This window comes from Phoca vitulina, unplaced genomic scaffold (genome assembly GCF_004348235.1).
Source record: "Phoca vitulina isolate PV1807 unplaced genomic scaffold, GSC_HSeal_1.0 scaffold39, whole genome shotgun sequence".
NCBI classification, from domain to species: domain Eukaryota; kingdom Metazoa; phylum Chordata; class Mammalia; order Carnivora; family Phocidae; genus Phoca; species Phoca vitulina.
The window spans coordinates 17,221,224-17,242,546 of NW_022589742.1; the positions used below are offsets into that span (position 1 = coordinate 17,221,224).

The 21,323-nt window shown below is 36.0% G+C and overlaps 1 pseudogene; it reads left to right on the forward strand.

The window, feature by feature from the left end:
* LOC116647126 overlaps positions 1–21,323 on the forward strand; it is a 70,736-nt pseudogene that overhangs the window by 42,202 nt on the left and 7,211 nt on the right.

A 21,323-nucleotide genomic window follows, 5' to 3' on the forward strand; every position in this document is an offset into this window, starting at 1 on the left:
TTTTGTGTCTTCTTCAATTTCCTTCATAAGTGTTCTGTATTTTCTAGAGTATAGATCCTTTACCTCTTTGGTTAAGTTTATTCTAAGGTATCTTAAGGTTTTTGGTGCTATTGTAAATGGAATTGAATCCCTAATTTCTCTTTCTACAGTTACATTGTTAGTGTATAGGAAAGCAACTGATTTCTGTGCTTTGATTTTGTATCCTGCCACATTACTGAATTGCTGTATGAGTTGCTCCATACTTTTAAAAATTAAGTGTGTTATTTACTTTCTTGCCATGGATATACAGAGTTCTAAGACTGTATATTTTATATACATAGAGAATATGTACAGCTTAGAACAAGTTCTGCTGCACCAAGAGCATACATAAATGTCTTTGAAACTTCCCTCCAGCTGCAGCATTTCCTAATCATTACATGTAAAAACATGATTCTCCCCAAATTTAATGGTTTAAATTAACAATTGGGAAAGTACCTCTATTGCAAAAGGATTGGTTTCAGAAAAATTTTAAACTATGCTCTTAATAGATATTAAAATCCCAAATATCAAGGTTATAATGAGAAAAAATCTTTTGTTTTAACCAAAGCATTGTTTGCAAAATATAAACATGGCACTATAGTATAAAATTTTTCTCTAATAAATACTAAATCATAGGGTGTACTACTTTTAGATAAAATTGTGTAACTAGAGCCAATATTTAAAAGAACATACAGAAAAAAATTAGAAATTTAACAAAGAGAAATCCTAAAATAACAGATATTCTTGAGCTGAATAACTCAATGAATGAAATTAAAAAAAGACATAATAAAGAGCATTTACAACAGCATAGAACAAACAGATGATAGAATCAGTGAATTAGAGAATAGGAATTTTGAAAAAACCCAGTCTGAGGAGAACAAAGAAAAAGAATGAAGAAAGAGTACATAATCCATGGACACCATAAAAAAAAATGAATATCAGAATCATTGGATTGCCAGAAGGAGAAGAGAGGGAGAAGGGGGAAGATGAAATTTATTTAAAGAAATAACAGATGAGAACTTCCAAAGTCTGGGGAGAGACTTGGATGTCTAAGTTCATGTAGTTAATATATTATCTCATTATTTCAATTAAAAATTACCTTCTCTAAGAAACATTGTAATGAAACTATCAAAAATCAAAGACAGAGAATCCCAACAACAAGAGAAAAAAAATATTGTAAACTGGAAAGGAAACTTGATTAGGCTATCAGTGAATTTCTCCTCAGAAACCTTAAAAGAAAAGGAGAGAATGGAATGGTGGATTCAGTGTTTAAAAAAAATTATCTACTAAGAATACTCCATCCATCAACATTATCTTATAGAAATTAAGGAAAATCAAAGACATTCTCAGACAAACAAAAGCTAATTAAATACATCATGACTAGACCTGCTTTACAAGAAATGCAGAAACGGGTGTTTCAAGCTGAAATGCAAAGACACTAATTAGTAGCATGAAAACATACCAAGATACAATACATTGGTAAAAGTAAATATAAAGTCAGATTTAGAAAATTCTAATTCTATAAGATGATGTGTTAAACACTTAGCTATAGTAATAAGGTTAAAGGACACAAGTGTTTAAAATAACTATAGCTACTATAATTTGTTAACAAATACACAATATAGAAGAGATAAATTGTGACATGAAAAAGATACAAGGGGGGAAAGGGTAGAGTTTTTGTATGCAATCAAACTTAAGCTGATATCAGCTTAAAAGGGGCTGTTTTATTCTACAACTGTTCTGTAAGTTCTACATCTATACTTCCTCAGGCCCATTTTCTGTTGATTTATTTTGTTCACTTGAATGGGTCATGCTTTCCTCTTTTATTATATATCTTGTGAATTTTTGTTTTTGTTGGAAACTGGACATTTGAATCTTATAATGTGGTGACACTGAAAATGAGATTCTATCCCCTCTCCAGGGCTTGCTGTCTTTTTTAATTATTTTAGTCTATGTGCCAAGGAACAAACTAATGTGAAAGCTGAAGGTCCTCAAAAGTCTTTCCTGAGCTTATATCTTTCCCTGGTTTTGCATGGTGGATTTTTTTTTAAGATTTTATTTATTTATCAGAGAGAGAGAGAGAGAGAGAGAGCCAAGCAGGGGGAGCAGCAGAGGGAGAGGGAGAAGCAAGCTCCCTGCTGAGCAAGGAGCCCAAAGCAGGACTCAATCACAGGGCCCTGGGATCGTGACCTGAGCCAAAGACAGATGTTTAACCGACTGAGCCACTCAGGCATCCCTGCATGGTGGATTTTTTAATTTCTCCATATATGCAGTTTTTTAATGTTCAGAAAATAGGCCTTGTGCCTTTAAATCTCTTGGAAGTTTCTTCAGCTAGTGGGGGTTAAAACAATGGTATCTCACTTCTGTGCCTATACTTTTTTTTTATTTTACATTTTTTAAATTTTATTATGTTATGTTAATCACCATACATTACATCATTAGTTTTTGATGTAGTGTTCCATGACTCATTGATTGCGTATAACACCCACTGCTCCATTCAATACATGCCCTCTTTAATACCCATCACCAGGCTAACCCATCCCCCCACCCCCCTCCCCTCTAGAACCCTCAGTTTGTTTCTCAGAGTCCATAGTCTCTCATGGTGTGCTTATACGTTTTTTTTTTTTAATTTATTTTTAATTTATTTTTTTTCAATTTTTTTTTATTATTATGTTATGTTAATGATAACAAACAGCAATCTAAAATCAGAGCAAGTATCCCAGTATTTGGAAGGATGAGGTTCTTATTGCCCACTCTGGCTTCAGCAAGCTGCACCAGAAACAAGTTGCTGTTCTTAAGACTACCAGACATGGAGCTGGGATGGTGGGGGATGGGTATTCACTTCCATACTGAAGGCTGAAATCTACCAGCATTAATTAATTCCCCAACCTATCTTTCTCCTGAAGCTACAAGCATTCAAATTAACTCCACAATTCCAAAATAGTCACTTCAGATCATTTCTGCCAGTGTAGTTGTTCAGGTGGAGAGATGGATCCCTGGCACTTTTTATTGTACCATCATACCTGACTTAACTATCATAGTCTGTTTTTATCCTTTTAATACCTATTATGTCTGTAATTATAACACTCTTTCATTCCTGATATAGGTGTTTTGGGTTCTTCCTCTTTTTGTCTTGATCCTTTTATGGGTGTTTATTGATTTTGTCGATTTTTTATGACAATTTTTGGCTTTGATAATTTTCTCTATTTTTGCCTGATTTCAGTTTTTAAAAATTTAATTTTGGTCTCATCTTTATTATTTCCTTCTTTCTACTTGCTTTGATTCATTTTGTTTTTCTTCATTTTCTGTCTTCTTGAAGTGCAATATTAGTCATCTGGTTTTATTTCTAATTTTCTAATATAAAGTAATATAATGTAAATAGTATATACATATATCAGATATATAGGTTATATTTGTTAGATTAAATTATACTTATAATATGATATTTCTTATTTTCTAATATAAATTTTAAAGTTATAAATCTCCCTCTAATTTATTGCTTAAGAAACATCTCATAATTTTTGATATACTACATTTTCTATATCAAAAAGTTCAAAATAGTTTCTACTTTAATTTGTGGATTATTTAGAAGTGTGATGATTAGTTTCTAAATAACCGGGGGTTCTCTTGATGTATTATTTTTATTAATTTCTAATGTAAATCCATTGTGGTAAGTGAACACCTTGGGTCTGAATTTAATCTCTTTAAATTTATTGAGATTAATTTTATGACCCAGCATAAAATCTATCTTGGTGAACTTACCATGTGCACTTGCTAGGAATGTGTATTTTTTTAGTTGTTGGTTGGTGTGTCACCTAAGTTAAAGTCACTGACAGCATTGTTCAAGTTATCTGTCTTTACTGACTTTTAGGCTAGTTGTTCCATGAATTGCTGATTGAATGGTGTAAAATATCCTTTAATTTTCTGAATTTCTACCTTATATACTTTGAGGATCTGTTGATAGATGCATAGATGTTTATTATTGTGATATCTTCTTGATAATTTGTCTTCTATTATGAACTGTAATCTTTACCTCAGGTCATACATATTTCATGCTCTATTTTGTCTGATGTTAACATAGCCACTTCCACCTTATTATGATAGTTTTTTGTGTGGTATATCTTTATTTACCATTTATCTTTAACATCTCTGTGACTTTACACTGAAAGTGCTGTCCTTATAGAGATCATATACTTGGGTATTTTTAAAATCTACTTTGATATTCTGTGCCTTCTAATTAGAGGGTTTAGCTATTTACCATTTCGTTTAATTATTAGAATGGTTGAATTAGGTCTAACATTTTGTTATGTATTTCCCTCTCAGTTATGTATTTCTCTGTTCTACCTTTCTGGCCTTCTTCTGCATTATTAGAACAACTTTAAATTGTTTTAAAATAGCTATTTAATTTTTAGCTATACTTTATTTTTATAGGTATTATAATATATATCATTAACTGTTCACAGTTTACAGAATATTGTATTGCTTCACATGAAATATAGAAATCTTGCAACTTGATATATCTATTTAACCCCAACCTCATTCCTTCCAGTAGTTTTCATATGCAGTACATATAAATCTATTTCAATCTTGTATTAAATCTTTTATTTTAAAATACATTAGAGAATAATGTAATTTCTATACTTTTCAACATTTTTAAAAGTAAACATACTTTCTTATATTTGTCCAGATATTTACTATTTCTGATGCCTTTTTCCCTTCCAGGACATCTAAGTTTTCATGTTATTATAGTGTTTCAGCCTGAAGAATTTCCTTTGGCATTTTTTTTTTTTTTAGTGCAGGACACCTGACACCTTATTGTCTTTTTTTTTTTTTAATGTCTTTACTTCACATTTACTTAAATTTTAATAGACTTTTTTGGGGAGCAAATTTAGGTTCACAGTAAAATTGAGCAGAAAGTACAAAGAGTTCCCATATACTTCCTGCCCCCCAAATGTGCACAATCTCTATCACTAACACCATCCTGCACCACAGTATTATATTTTTTAGAATTGATAATACCACATTAATACACCCTCATCACTCACAGTTCATAGTTTACATTAGTGTTCAGTCTTTGTTGGTGTTGTAAATTCTATGGGTTTTGACAAATGCATAAAGATATGTATCCACCGTTTTAGTATTATGTAGAATAACTTTACTGCCTGAAAAATCCTCTGTGTTCCATCTAATTCATTCTTCCCTGCTCCTTAATCCTTGACAGCCACTAACCTTTTTATTGTTTCCTAGTTTTGACTTTCTCACAATGTAATGTAGCTAGAATGATATAGTTATTGATCTGTTTTTGTTGATTTTGAGGGGAGTTCCCTGTGGTTCTTGGACTTGAATGCCTGTTTCCTTCCCCAGATTAGGGAAGTTCTCAGCTATAATTTGTTCAAATAAACCTTCTGTCCCCTTTTCCCCTGCTCTTCTTCTTCTGGGACTCCTATGATACAGATATTATTGTGCTTTGTGGAATCGCTGAGTTCCCTGAGTCTATATTTGTGATCTAAGAGTTTTCTTTCCCTCTTCTTTTTGGCTTCATTATTTTCCATAATTTTATCTTCTATATCACCTATTCATTTCTCTGTTTCTTCCGTCCTCCCTGTGATTACATCCAGTCAGTTTTGCATCTCAGTTATAACATTTTTTATTTTGGCCTGACTAGTTTTTAGGTCTTTTATCTCTGCAGCAAGGGTTTCTCTGGTGTCTTCTATGCTTTTCTTCAAGCCCAGCTAGTATTCTTATGACTGTTGTTCTACATTCTTGTTTGGATATATTGCTTATATCTGTTTTGAGCAAAACCCTGGCTGTGATTTCTTCTTGATTTTTCTTTTGGGGAGAACTCCTCTGTCTTATCATTATGTCTAGGTTTCTGCCTTTTGCATGTTATGAAAACTTGTTATGTTCCCTGCTCCTGAGAGTAATGCTATATTAAAAAGGGGTAATTTACTACCCAGGACCTGGCACTTCAGGAAGTATTTCTGGTGTATGCTGTGTGCACTCTGCTACTGTGTTTTGGCTGCTCTTTGACACAGGTCAGTCCTCTGCAGAGTTCCTCCCTGCTTGCAGTGGGGAATGTTTGGATCTTTAACTAGGTGTGCTTTGATTTGTTTGTTAAAATAAGCCTGATTTTTAAAAAAAAAGCCTGATCCAAAAAAGGAGAAAAGAAAAGGAACCAAAAAAAGCAATTTGGCCTGACTCCAAAGAAAAAGAAACAAAGAAAAAAAGAAATAAAAATGAAACCTGATCCAAAAAATGAGAAAAAGTAAACAACAACAAAAAAAACTATAAGCCTGATGCCAAAGAAAAAAGGAAAAAAGAAGAAAGAAAGAAAGAAAGAAAGAAAGAAAGAAAGAAAGAAAGAAAGAAAGAAAGAAAGAAAGAAAGAAAGAAAAAGAAAGAAAAAGAAAGAAAAAGAAAGAAAAAGAAAAAGAAAGAAAGCCAGCCTGGTCTTATTTCCACTATAACTGAAGCTGATGCTTTGGAACACTCTATGTTCAGTAGACTTTGGTGCATGCCACCGGGGGAGGGGGGAACATCTTAACTAGGGCAGGTCTGACTGTGAGCCACTACAATGGACCTCTCCCTCAGAGGACCAACACAGCCTCCCCACCCTGCAGGGGTGCCCCATGCCATGAGGGTGGGGTTTTGGGGTTTGGTGTAAGCAGCTCCCACTGGGGTTGCTGTGTGTTTCACTGAAGTCCCATATGCTGGTGGGCTGGGGTGGAGGTGTTAGGAGGGTGGAAGATGGTGTCACCCCGCCCTGTCATCCAGGGGAGGGTAACCCACACCCACTACTGTTCAGGAAGCCCACACATAAAAGCGAACAATCTCCCCTCCTATATCCCAGCCTTCCATCAGATCCCTGCCCTCACCCTGTGTCCAGGCCTATGGCATGTCTGGCACCACAGTTTTGTGTTTTATCTCTGGTGCACAGCTGGGATTCAAATCTCCAAATCTTAAAGGACCCAGCAAGGCACAGACCTGCTCCCCTCTCCCGGAGGAGAGCCTCTTAGTGCTGCACCCACTGCTGTTCTGTCCCAGAAAAGCAGTAGCTGGGCTGCACAGGTACCTGGAGTATATGGTGAAGCACAGCAAAAAGCTGCAACCAGGTTATCTACCCTCTGGGTGTCCCTGCTGTTGAATGGCCATTCAAGGGTGCCCTCCGTGTCACTTGTCCTTGGAGAGGCAATATGCCCTCTTCCAAATATACTCCAGGAAGGGGAACGTTCTCTCCCACTGTGACCCAGGGGATCCCCACTCCACTCTGTCCACTGTCTGCTCCCAGGCCTCTGCCCTCCCTCTCCCCAGGAGCACCACTGCCTGCCAGGCTTGACTCTGGCAAATGGCATGGACTTCTAAAACCTCAGAATTTGAGGTCCACTGTTTGCAAAATACTTGCCATAGTCAGTTCATCCCTATTTCCCAGTCAATGGTCTTGAGGGACTGTTTCCTTGCGTGAACCCAATACACCAATCTCTCTCTCCCTCTCTCTTCTTCAATTCCGGTCTTCTCTCTGCAAAAAGGGTTCCCGCCCCTCTTGGATAAACACCAAGAAGTGAGACTGCTGGTTTGTGTGGTAGGAGTATGTTTAGTTTTGTACACATTTATTTTTGAATTATATTTACACCAGATATAGAATACCAGGTTGAAGGTATTTTTTTTCTGTATCTTAAAGATGTTTTCCTCCTCTCTTCTGGTCCACATTGTTTCTAATATCAGTGGTCATTAGAATCATTGTTTCCTTGAATTTACTGTGCCATTTTTCTATGCTTTCAAGATTTTCTTTTTTTTTTTTTCTTTAGCTACTTGACTATAATGTGCTTAGAGATATTTTTCATTGTGTGTATCTGGTTGCCTTCTCTAACCTTCTTAAATCTCTAAATATACCTTTGTCATTAAATTTTTGAAATACTAATACATTTTTTTTGTCAAGCAATTATTTTTTTCCTATCTCTCCCTCCTCTCATTCTGGAATGTCAATTACAAGTATGTTAGATATTTTGTCACTGTCTTACAGTCTCCTGAGGCTCTGATTATTTTTTCCATCAGATTTTTTTTTCCATTTTAGGTTGCATTAATTTTATTTACTAATTTTCAAGTTTATAGGCTCTTTGCTCTGTCAACATTATCCATCTAAATCCATCTAGTAATTTTTATTTATTTTATTTCCAGTATAGTTAACATACAGTGTTATATTAGTTTCAGCTGTCCAATAAAGTGATTCAACAGATCCCATACATCAGCCAGTGCTCGTAACCACAAGTGCACTTTTTAATCCCTATCACTTATTTCACCCCTCCCCCTGCAACTTCCCCTCTGGGTAATCATCAGTTTGTTCTCTATAGTTAAGGGTCTGTTTCTTGGTTTGTCTCTCTTTCTCTCTTTTCTCCTTTGCTCAGTTGTTTTGTTTCTTAAATTCCACATATGAATGAAATCATATGGTATTTGTCTTCTTCTGACTGACTTACTTCATTTACCATTATACTCTCTAGCTCTATGATGTCATTGCAAATGGTAAGATTTCATTCTTCTATATGTCTGAAGAATATTCCATTCATCTATCAATGGACACTCGGGCTGCTTCCATAATTTGGCTATTGTAAGTAATGCTGCTATAAACATTGGGGTGCATATATCCCTTTGAATTAGTGTTTTTGTATTCTCTGCATAAATACCCAGTAGTGTGAATGCTGGATCTGGGGTAGTTCTAATTTTGACTCTTTGAGGAACCTCCATACTGTATTTCACAGTGGCTATACCACCTTGCATTCCCACCAACAGTGCAAGAGGGTTCCTCTTTCTCAGGGCATCTGGGCCACACAGTGGGTAAGCATCCAGCTCTTGGTTTCGACTCAGGTCATGATCTCATGGGTTGTGAAATTGAGCCCTACATCAGGTTCCGTGCTCAGTGGGGAGTCTACTTGAAGATTCTCTCCTTCTCCCCCTCCCCCCACTCTCATGTACTCTCTCTTTCTCCCTCTCTCTCTAAAATAAATAAATAAATGCTTAAAAAAATAGTTGGTTTCTCTTTCTCCACATCCTCATCAACACATATTATAGCTTGCTTTTGAATTTAGCCATTCTGACAGGTGTGAAGTGATATCTCACTGCAGTTTTGGTTTATATTTTCCTGATGGTAAGTGATGTTGAGCATCTTTTCATGTGTCTGTTGGCCATCTAGATGTCTTCTTTGGAGAAATACCCATTCATGTCTTTTGAGATATGTTCCCTCTAAGCCTACTTTGTTGTGGGTTTTTATCATGAATGGATATTGTACTTTGTCAAATGTTTCTCTGCATCTATTGAAATTATCATATAGTTTTATCATTCCTTTTATTGATAAGATGTATCACATTGATTGATTTGTGGATATGAAACCACCCTTGCATCCCAGGAATAAATCTCACTTGATCCTGGTGAATGATTTTTTTTTTTTTTTTTAATAAATGTGTTGTTGGATTCAGTTTGCTAGTATTTTGTTGAAGATTTTTTGCATGTTTTTTCATCAGAGATATTTGTCTGTAGTTCTCTTTTTTGGTGATACCTTTATGTGGCGTTGGTATTAGGTTGATACTATCCTCATAGAATGAACTTAGGTTTCCCTTTCTCTTCTATTTTTGAAGTAGTTTGAAGAGAATAGGTATTAACTCTTCTTTAAATGTTTGGTAGGGAAAACAAGATTAAAAATATTCTGTAGAATTTGTCTCTGATGTCATTTGGTCCTGGGCTTTTATTTGTTGGGAATTTTTTGATTTCTGATTCAATATCCTTGCTGGTAGTTGTTCTGTTCAAATTTTCCATTTCTTCCTCCTTCAAATTTGGCAGGTTATATGTTTCTAGGAATTTATCTGTAGCTTCTAAGCTGTCTAATTTGTTGGCATACAGTTTTTCATAATATTCTTTTACAATTTCTCTGCTGTTGGTTGTTATTTTTCTTCTTTCATTTGTGATTTTGTTTATTTGAGTCCCCCCCTTTCTTTTGATGAGTCTGGCTAGAAGTTTATCAATTTTGTTGATATTTTCAATGAACCAGCTCTTAGTTTCATTGATCTGTTCTATTGGGTTTTGTTTGTTTTTTTCTTTTTTTTTGTTTCTTTACTGTATATATTATTTATTTATGCTCTATTCTTTATTATTTCCTTCCTTCTGCTGTTTTTTTTGTTTTGTTTTGTTTTCTTATTGTTAGTTTTCTTTAGGTGTGAGGTTAGGTTGTTTGCTTGAGGTATGTCCTGCTTGTTAAGGTAAGCCTGTATTCATATAAACTTCCCTCTTAGAACTGCTTTTGTCGCATCCCAAAGTTTTTTGGTCATTGTGTTTTCCTTTGTTTGTCTCCAAGTATTTTTTATTTCTTCTTGATTTCTTGGTTGACCCATTCATTATTTAGTAGCATGTTACTTAACCTCCATGTATTTGTGGTCTTTTCAAATGTTTTATTGTGGTTGATTTCTAGTTTCATAGAGTTGTGGTCAGACAAAATGAATGGCATGTCTTCAATCTTTTTGAATTTTGAGAGGCTTGTTTTGGGGCCTGATATATGATCTATTCTGGAGAATGTTTCATGTGCACTTGAAGAACATGTATATTCTGCTGTTTTAGGATGGAATGTTTTGACTATATCTGTGAAATCCATTTGATCCAGTGTGTCATTCAAAGCCACTGTTTCCTTGCTGATGTTCTGTTTGAATGTCTGTTGATCAGTGTGAGTGGGGTGTTAGGGTCTTCTACTATTAATATATTACTATCAATTAGTTCCTTTATGTTTGTTACTTACAGTTTTATGTATTTGGGTGCTCCCATGTTAGGTGCATAAACATTTACAATTGTTAGATCTTCTTGTTGGATTGTCCCCTTTATGATTATATAGTGTACTTTGTCTCTTGTTACAGTCTGTTTTAAAGTCCACTTTGTCCGATATAAGTATTGCTACTCCATCTTTCTTTCAACATCCATTTGCATAACATATGTTTCTCCATCCCTTCACTTTCAGTCTGCAGGTGCCTTTAGGTCTGCAGTGAGTCTCTTATAGGCAGCATATAGATGGGTCTTTTTTTTTTTCTACTTTGCACCCTATGGCTTTTGATTTTGGCATTTAGTCCATTTATATTCAAAGTAATTATTGATAAATAATGTATTTATCATCATTTTGTTATTTGTTTTTGTAGTTTTTCTCTGATCTTTTTTTCTCTTTCTGTCTTTTATAGTTTGCTGGTAGTCTTTACTGATATATTTGGATCCCTTACTCTTTATTATTTGCATATCTATTACTGTTTTTTGATTTGTGCTTACCATTTGGTTTATATATAGCATCTTCTGCATATAGCAGTTTATATTAAGCTGATGGTCGCTTAGTTTTGAACCCATTCTTTACTCTTCTACCCTCCACATTTCAGGTATTTGGTATCATATTTTACATCATTTTATTTTGTGCTTTTCTTGACTGATTTTTATAAGTACACTTTTTTTTTTTTTTTTTTGCTTTTGTGCTTCCTACTTTTTTCTCTTACTTATTTTTGTTTGTTTTCCACTCACAGAGTCCCCCCTAACATTTCTTGTCAGGATGATTTACTTGTCATGAATTCTTTTAACTCTTGTTTTCTGCAAAACTCTTTCTCTCTCCTTCTTATTCTGAACAATAGCCTTGCTGGAATAAGTATTAGTGGATGTAGATTTTTAACTTTCAGCATTTTGAATATATCATGCCACTTTCTTCTGGTCTGCAAGATTTATGCTGAAAAATAAGCTGATAGCATCATGGGGTTTCCTTTGTATGTAACTATCTTCTTTTCTCTTGCAACCTTTAAAATTCTTCCTTTATCACTATTTCTTGTCATTTTAATTATTGTGTGTCTTGGTGTGGACCTCCTGGGATGAATTTGTTTGGGGATTTCTGTGCCTCCTGAATCTGGATCTCTGTTTCTGTCTCCAGATTTGGGAAATTTTCAGCTATTATTTCTTCAAATGCATTTTCTGCCTCCTTTGTCTTCTTCTTCTGGGAAACATATAATGTGAATGTTATTATGCTTGTTGGAGTCACTGAGTTCTCTAAGTTTATTCTCATCATGCAGTATTTGTTTGTCTCTCACCTGTTCAGCTTCATTGCTTTCCATTGCTCTATTCTCAGGTCACTGATACATTCCTCTCCTCTTGTAGCCCACTATTTATTCCATCTATTGTATTTTTAATTTCATTTATTGAGTTCATCTTTGATATGTTATTTTTTATCTCTTTGTCAAGGGTCTCACTGATATCCTCCTCCCTTTTCTGAAGTCCAGTGAATATCTTTATGATCATTTAAGTTCTCTATCACGCATATTACTTATTTCTGTTTTGGTTAGATCTCCTGCTGTAATTTTGTCCTGTTCTTTCATTTGGGATATATTCCTTTTTTTTTTTTTTTTTTTTTTTTATTTATTTATTTGAGAGAGCGAGAATGAGAGAGAGAAAGAGTACATGAGAGGGGGGAGGGTTAGAGGGAGAAGCAGGCTCCCCGCCAAGCAGGGAGCCCGATGCGGGACTCGATCCAGGGACTCCAGAATCATGACCTGAGCCGAAGGCAGCCGCCTAACCAACTGAGCCACCCAGGCGCCCCTCATTTGGGATATATTCCTATGTCTCCTCATTTTTTCTACCTATCTGTGTCTGTCTCTGTAGACTAGAACCTGGCACTTGAGGGGAGTCTCCTACGTGTGTTGCTTGTACCCTTTGTGTTTGAGTCACTTTTTCTTTCATTCCAGATGTTGGCACTGACTCTCTGCCTGTTGTGGGCTGTGCTTGTTTTCTGCGGTGTCAGTGAGACTCAGGCAGGCTGGCTTTGAGGGGACAAGGGCACAGGAGGGCTGGGGAGGGGCTATGGTGTTAGCAAAATTTTCTATGAGCCCTAGGTCTAGGCCAGATCCTGGAAGTGCTCTAGTGGTGGCAGCCAGGTCATGAGGCACAGAAGTGTTGAAGAGGGCAGGAGTGCCTGGTGTCTGTGTGTGTGGTGGCTTGGCAGGTTGCAAGCAAGGCTTTAGCAAAAGTTGTGCTGAGCTTCTAGCCTAGGCCAGATCCCCCAAGTGTGGTGGCCACCGAGGACACAGCACAGTGGTGGCTATGGGCATGGTAAGCGTTAGTGGCTGTGGTGGCCAGGAGTACAGTGCACAGAGATGGTGGTGGCCTGGGGCACGCAGCAGCTGTGTGAAGGGTGTAGTGTCTGTGTGCAAGGTAGCTGTATCTGGAGACAGTGGTGGTGGCCTGGAATGCAGGGTGTCTCTGTGTGGGGCAACTGGGTGTGGTGCACATGGAGTTAGCAAAATTTGTGCTGAGCTGCTAGTCCTAGGCTGGATCCTCTGAAGCTTGGTGGCCACTAGGGGTGAGGCTTGTGGCAGTGGCAGCAACTGGGGCACAGTGTGCAGCAGCCATTGGTCCTTGTCAGCTGGGATGGTCACATGTGGCTCTAAAAAATTTTGCTTTGATCCCAGGACCAAGGCCTGCAGGCTTGGAGTGAGCAGGTGTTCACAAGAACTCAGGTGGGGCACACTGCTAGCAGGTTAGGTAGCAAGTGTATGTGTAGCACTACTTCCCGCAGGTAGCTCTGTGTTTATGCTGGGGGGCAGGGGAGGAAAATGGCACCTGTCAGCTCCTTTGTTCCCAGAAAAGTCCCCCAACATGCTCCAAAATCCATTTAAGCAGATAGAGCTCCTGTTTGTCCCATGCTTTGTGCAAGCTGTGGCTTCTATGTTGCCTCTCTGTGGACTGTTATCTCTTTAAGGGCAGGGTCCCAGCTATCCCTAGCCCTACTAGCTTGCTCAGTGCTGAGTCAGCTGACTTTTAATGCTCCAGGCTCCAAGTCCTGCTGGTTATATAAAATCATGGATTTCAGCCCCTCTGGTTTTGAAGGCCAGACGTTATAGGGATTCATTTCCTTGTGTGGACTCCCTGGTGCTTTCCCCTCTCTGTTCTTGCAGCTCCCTACCTCCTGTGGCCAGCTCCAGACCACTGTTTCTGGCCTTCCTAAACTCTCAGATGTGGTTTCTTCTCTAAATTTAGTTGTGGAGTTTGTTCTGCTGAACTTCATGTCACTCTCCAGTTTATTTACTCTGATGTGAGTGATATTGAGTTGTAAACGTGGCTCAGGGTGAGCTTGGGGTTCTCCTATTCCACCATATTCCCCAAAATCCCCATCTAGTAATTTATATTTTATTTTTATATTTCTAAAATTTTCATTTTTTTTCCTTTTTAATGGTTACCTCCATTATTCACTTTTTAAATTCCAGTATAATTAACATACAGTGTTATATTCACTTCAGGTATACACTATAATGTTTGAATAATTGTGTACATTAGTCAGTGATCATCATGATAAATGTACTCTTACTCCATCTGTTTCACCTATTCCCCCACCCATCTCCCCTCTAGCAACCACCAGTTTGTTCTTTATATTTAAGTGTCTGGTTTTGTTTATCTCTTTTTTTCTTTGTTCCTTTGTTTTGTTTCTAAAATGCCACATATGAGTGAAATCATATAATATTTGCCTTTCTCTGACTAGCTTATTTCACTTGGTATTTATTATATCTTCTAGATCCATCTATGTCATTGCAAATGGCAAAATTTCATTCTTTTTTTATGGCTGAGTAGTATTCCATTATATATATAATATTCCTCATAATATGTATATAGATATATAGATTATATTATATTAACATTATATAGATCTCACATCTTCCTTATCCATTTATCCATCTATTGATGAAGACTTGAGTTACTTCCTTATCTTGGCTATTGTATGTGGTACTGTAATAAACATAGAGGTGCATATGTTTTTTTGGATTAGTGTTTTCCTTTTCTTTAGGTAAATTCTTAGTGGTGGATTTACTGGATCACATGGGTAATTCTATTTTTAATTTCTTGAAGAACCTTCATATTATTTTCTATAGTGGCTGCACCAACTTGCATTCCCATCAACAATGTACAAGAGTTCTTTTTTCTCCATATCTTCACCAACACTTGTTATTTCTTGTTGTTTTGTTTTGTTTTTTAACTATTCTGACATATGTGAGGTGATATCTCATTGTGGTTTTGATTTTCATTTCCCTGATAATTACTGCCGTTACACATCTTTTCATGTGTCTTAGAAAAATGTCTATCCATGTCCTCTGCCCATTTTTAATTGTATTATTAGGTTTTTAAGTGTTGAGTTGTGTAAGTTCTTTATGTATTTTGGATATTAACTCCTTATCAAATATATCATTTTAAATATATTCTCCCATTCAGTAGGCAGTCTTTATGTTTTGTTGGTGGTTTTCTCCAGTAAGCAAAAGCTTTTTATTTTGGTTAGTTCCAATAGTTTAATTTAGCTTTTGTTTCCCTTGCCAAGGAGATATGAAAAATTGTATAAAAATGTTTCTATGACTGATGTCAAAGTGATTACTTCCTAAGTCTTCTTCAAGGATTTTTTTTTTTTTTTTTTTTTTTGGTTTCCAGTCTCATATTTAGTTCTTTAATCAATTTTTATTTTATTTTTGCTTGTGGTGTAAGAAAGTGATCCCATTCCATTCTTTTACATGTAGCTGTTCAGTTTTCCCAGTACCATTTGTTGAAGACACTCTCTTTTTCCCATTGTATATTCTCACTCATTTGTTGTAGATTAGTTGACCATAAATGTGTGGGTTTATTTCTGGGCTCTCTCTTCTGTTCCATTGATCTATGTGTTTATTTTTGTGCCACTACAATACTGTTTTGATTAATACAGCTTTGTAATATATGTTGAAATCTGGTATTGTGATTCCTCCAGCTTTGTTTTTCTTTCTAAATATTGATTTGGCTATTTTGGGTCTTATTGTGGTTCCATACAAATTTTAGGATTATTTGTTCTACTTCTGTGAAAAATATTCTTGATATTTTAATAGGGATTCATTAAATCTGTTGATTGCTTTAAGTAGTATGAACATTTAAAAATATTGATTCTTTGAATCCATGAGCATGCAATATCTTTCCATTTGTGTCATCTTCAATTTCTTTAATCAATGTTTTATATTTTTCAGAGTACTGGTCCTTCACCTTATTGGTTAAGTTTATTCCTAGGTATTTTATTCGTTTTGGTGCAATTGTAAATGAGATTGTTTTCTTAATTTCTCTTTCTGCTATTTCATTATTAGTGTATAGAAATTCAACAGATTTCTGTATATTAATTTGTATCCTGTGAATTTATTGAATTCATTTATCAGTTCTAGTAGTTTTTTTGGTGGAGTCTTTATGGTTTTCTGTATATATATCATGTCATCAGCAAATAGTGAAAGTTTTACTTCTTACCAATTTGAATGCCTTTTATTTCTTTTTGTTGTCTGATTGCTGTGGCTAAGACTTTAAGTAATATGTTTAATAGAATTGGTGAGAGTGGACATCATTCTTATTCCTGAATCGTAAAGAAAAAGCTATTAGCTTTTCACCACTAAGTATGATGTTAGCTGTGGGTTTTACATATATGGCCTTTATTATGTTGAGGTATGGTCCCCCTAAACTTACTTTGTTGAAAGTTTTTATCGTGAATGGATGTTGTATATTGTCAAATGCTTTTTTGGCATCTATTGAAGTGATTATATGGTTTTCATGTTTTCTTTTGTTAATATGATGTTTCATGTTGATTTAGTTGTGAATATTGGACCACTCTTGGTGCCTGGAATAAATCCTGCTTGATTGTGATGAATTTTTTAATATATTGTTGGATTTGGTTTGCTAATATTTTATTGAAGATTTTTGTATCTATGTTCATCAGAGATATTGGACTATAGTTTTCTTTCTTTATTGTCTCTATTTGGTTTTGGTATCAGGGTAATCCTGGCCTTGTAGAATATATTTGGAACTTTTTTCCTGTTTTAAAAATTTATTGGAATAGTTTAAGAAAAAAAATATTAACTCTTCTTTAGATGATGGTAGAATTCACCTGTGAAGCCATCTGGTCCTTGACTTTTGTTTGTTGGAGTTCTTTTTTTTTTTTTTAATTTTCTCAGTTTATTTTTTCCAATATTTATTTATTTATTTTTAAATTTAAAATCAATTAATTAACATATAATGTATTATTAATTTCAGAGGTAGAGTTCAGTGATTCATCAGTCTTACATAATACCCAGTGCTCATTACATCACATGCCCTCCTTAATGTCCATCACCCAGTTACCCCATCCCCCAACTCCCCTCCCCTCCATCAACCCTCAGTTTGTTTCCTATGATTAAGAGTAGTCTCTATTTCATTTTTTTCTGCCCTAATATTTATTATTTCCTTCCTTCTACTGGCTTTGAGCTTTGTTTATTTCTTCTTTTTCTAACTCCCTTAGGCATAAAATTAGGTTTTTATTTGAGTGGGTTTTTGTTTGTTTGTTTTTGCTTCTTGGAGTAGGCCTGTATTGCTATAATCTTCCCTGTTAGAATAGATTTCGCTGCATCCAAAAGATTTCAGACCATTGTGTTTTCATTTTCATTTATCTCTCTCTTTTTTTTAATTTCCTCTTTGATTTCTTGGTTAACCCATTCATTTTTTAGTAGCATGTTATTTAGCTTCCAAGGATTTGTGTTCTTTTAAGAAATTTTCTTGTGATTGATTTCTAGTTTCACACCGTTGTGGCTGAAAAGATGCATGATAAGATTTCAATCTTTTTTTTCCCTAAGATTTCAATCTTTTAAAATTTGTTTTGACTTATTATGTGGCCTAACATGATCTATTCTAGAGAATGTTCCACTTGAAAAGAATGTGCATTCCAATGTTTTTGGATGGAATGTTCTAAATGTATCTGTTAGATCCATCTGGCCTAATGTGTCATTCAATGCCAATGTTTCTTTGTTGATTTTCTGTCTAGATGATCTATCCAGTGATGTAAGTAGGATGTTAAAATCCCTTCTATTATTTTTTTCCATCAATTTCTTCCTTTATGTCTCTTATGGTTGCTTTATGTATTTTAATGCTCCAATATTAAGTGCATAAATATTTACAATTGTTTTATCTTCTTGTTGGATTCATCCCTTTATGATTATGTAGTGTCCTTCTTTGTCTCTTGTTACAGTCTGTGTTTTAACATCTATTTTGTCTGATATAAGTATTGCTACCCCAGCTTTCTTTTTGCTTCCACTTGAATGATAAATGTTTTTCCATCCTTTCACTTTCAGTCTGCATGTGTCTTTAGGTCTGAAATAAGTCTCTCATAGGCAGCATATCAATGGGTCTTGCTTTTTAAAATCAATTGCATCACCCTATATGTTTTGATTGGAACATTTAGTGCATTTACATTCAAAGTAGTTATTGATAGGTGTATACCTATTGCCATTTTGTTACGTGTTTTATGATTGTTTTTATAGTTCTTCTCTGTTCATTTCTTCTCTTGCACTCATCCCTTGTGGCTTGATAGTTTTCTAAGTGATATGCTTGGATTCCTTTTTCTTTATTTTTTGTGTAGCTATTACAGCTTTCTGATCTGTGGTTACCATTAGGTTTACATACAACATGTTATGTTTATAGCAGTCTCTATTAGCATGATGATCACCCTCCTCCATGTTTAATGTATATGATGTCATACTTTACATCCTTTTATTTTGTAAATCACTTGGCTGATTTTTATATATAATTTATTTTACTGCTTTTCTTCTTTAACCTCTGTACTAGTTTTATAAGTGATTAATCTACTACTTTTATTATGTTTGTATGTACCTTTGAATTTTTTTCTTTTCTTAATTTTCTTATTCTTGACTATGGCCTTTTCTTTCCACTCAAATAATTCCCTTTAACATTTCTTATAGAATTGGTTTAGTGGTGATGAATTTCTTTAACTTTTATTTGTCTGGGAAAATCTTTCTCTCTCCTTTTATTCTGCATATAGCCTTGTTGGATAGAATATTCTTGGCTGCAGTTTTTTTTTTTTTTTTTCCTTTCAGCACTTTGAGTATATCATGCTACTCCGTTCTGGCCTACAAAGTTTCTACTGAAAAATAAGCTGATAGCCTTATGAGATTTCCCTTATATATAACTGTTTTCTTTTCTCTCACTGCTTTTAAAATTGACATTTTAATTTTTATGTGTCTTGACATATACCTTTTTTGGTTCATTTTTTGGGGGCTCTCTGTACCTTATGGATCTGGATGTCTGTTTCCTTCCTCAGATTAGGGATGTTTTTATTTCTTCAGATAAGTTTTCTTCCCCCTTCTCTTTTTCTTTTGGGATCCCTATAATGCAAAATTATTACACTTCATGATGTGCCTGAGTTCACTTAAGGTATTCTCTCTTTGTAAGATTTGTTGTTGTTGTTGTTCAGCTTGGTTGCTTTCCATTACTCTTTCTTCCCAGTTTGCTGATCCATTTTGCTCCCTGTTATCTACTGTTTATTCTCTTTAGTGTACTTTTAATTTCAGTTGAAGGTCTTACTGAACTCCTCCACTCTTTTCTCAAATCTAGTATCTTTGTGAACGTTCTTTGGATTCTCTATCAAGCATATTGCTTATATTTATTCCAATTAGGTCTTTTGCTGTGATTTTGTCCTGTTCTTTCATTTGGGATATATTCTTCTGTCTCCTTATTTTGTCTAACTCTCTATGTGTGTTTCTTTGTATTAGGAATGTCAGCTATGCCTCCTGATCTTGAAAGTAGTGACCTTATGAAGAAAAGGTCTTATAGTACCCTGTAATGCAATGTCTGCTGTTCACCAGCTCCTGGCACTGTAGGGGTGCCTCGTTTGTGTATTGTATGTGCCCTACTATTGTGGTTGAGGTGTGTTTGCATTCAGTCCAGGTGGCTGTAATGGCCCTTTTAGCCTGTTTTGGGCAGGTTTCATCTCTTTGCAGTTAAGGGGCCAGTTTGGGGCTGCCTTGGGTTTATAGTATGGTCAAACCAGATGCCTTCCCTCAGTTCATTTGCTGTAACTGTGGTCACACCAAACTGCAGGGGACTCTCTTTGCCTTGTCCCCTGAGAGCCTTTCACTGGTGTGCAGGGCCTGTAGTCAGACCAGATGTCTGCCCCCCAAACTGTTGGGTTTGCAGTGACCCCAATTTACAGAGCTCTCTCTTTGTGCTGCCTCCTGTGAGGTATGTATTGGTGGGTGGGGCTGGCAGTCAGATCAGATGTCTCCTCCTAGCTCATTGCTGGGGCTACAGTGGAACTGGTGTGTGTGATTATCTTTCTCTTTCTCTAGGGCAAGAGTCACTTTGCAGTGGTGTTGGCCACTTTCAGGGCTTCTTACAGAATAAAACATGACAGGAGCCACCTTGGACATAATCTTGTCCAGTGGGGTGGGTTGGATGGGGCAGTCTGCAAAAGAATATGAGGGGCAGGGCATGCAGTATTTGCAAGCTAGGTGGTGAGTGTTCATGCTGATTCCTGCAGGTGTGTAGGTATCTAGGCTGGATAGGTAGAGATAAATGGTGCTAACCTGCTCTTTTCTTTTTTTCTGGAGATGTTTTCCAAAAATCCCTGCCTCTTAAGCACATGTTCTGAGATTAGTAAATTAATCTTCATGTATAACCCAGGAATTTTTCCAACTGCTGCTTCTATGCTGTTTCTTGGCAGGGTTGTTTGTTATGCTGTCTCTTTAAGGGTGAGGACTCAATTTTCTCTCACCCTCTAGCTCTACCAAAGGTGACCCAGAGATTTTTAAATTTACTAGTGTTAAGCCCTACTAATTGTAAAAACTTGCAGAGTTAAGCCCCTCTGGTATTCACAGCCAAATACAATGGGTATTCATCTTCCCAGTGCGGGTCCTTCTTGTGTGGGGTGCCTAGTGTGGAGTCTGTTCCATTCCCCACCCCCTTTTAACCACTCCCATATGTGGTTATTTGCAAGTTAGCTTGGTTCCAATTCAAGACACTACCTTTCCTGTGATGTTTAATATGCCCCCCTCTCTATGATTAACTGTGGAGAGTCTTTTTCTGCCAGTCTTCAGTTTGTTTCTGGGTTAGTTATATTTTTTTTTTTTTTTTAAAGATTTTATTTATTTGAGACAGAGAGAATGAGAGAGAGAGAGAGAGCACATGAGAGGGGGGAGGGTCAGAGGGAGAAGCAGGCTCCCTGCCGAGCAGGGAGCCCGATGCGGGACTCGATCCAGGGACTCCAGGATCATGACCTGAGCCGAAGGCAGTCGCTTAACCAACTGAGCCACCCAGGCGCCCCTGGGTTAGTTATATTGATATGGCTTTTTTATCTAGGCATATCCATGGGGGGAGGTGAGCTTAGGATTCTCCTATTGCACTATCTTCCCATGTTCCACCTCTATTATTCACTTTTTACTTTTATGATATTTCCATTTCCAAAAGGGCAATCTCCAAAACTATTAACCATCTTTATAGTTCTT